The sequence below is a fragment of the Charadrius vociferus genome, unplaced genomic scaffold (assembly GCF_000708025.1).
Source record: "Charadrius vociferus isolate BGI_N301 unplaced genomic scaffold, ASM70802v2 scaffold1894, whole genome shotgun sequence".
Classification (NCBI taxonomy): Eukaryota; Metazoa; Chordata; class Aves; order Charadriiformes; family Charadriidae; genus Charadrius; species Charadrius vociferus.
In genome coordinates, this window is record NW_009648100.1 from 51,016 (window position 1) to 51,374 (window position 359).

Sequence of the window (359 nt, forward strand, 5' to 3'; positions counted from 1 at the left end):
TGCCCGGTGCCCCCCGGCCCCGCTGGCGGTGGCGTTAGGGTCCTGCACGCCCCGTAACCGCCCCGATTTGTCCCGGCGGAGGAGCAGGGGGACGGTGGTGGCTGGGCAGCCCGGGGTGGTGGCTGTCCCCGTGCCGGCTGGCTGGCGAGGAGGTGCCGCTCTCCCTGCTGCTGCATGCGGTTCCTTGTGTCACCCCGGCTTTCCGAGCACGTCACCATGCCCTCCTCGTCCCCGTAACCCCCACCTCGTCCCTAACCCCACACAGAGAGACTGATCCACCGGTTCGGGGAGTCACAGTGTCCTCAGACTGTCCCCTTGTTCTTTGTCACCTGGGGCAGGGGGACCGGCAGGGGGGGGCG

General features: G+C 70.2%; 1 protein-coding gene across 1 annotated transcript in view; it reads left to right on the plus strand.

Annotated features, from left to right (window-relative positions):
• Positions 1-359, plus strand: part of CNNM4 (cyclin and CBS domain divalent metal cation transport mediator 4) — a 12,571-nt gene that overhangs the window by 9,438 nt on the left and 2,774 nt on the right. The window lies entirely within an intron of this gene.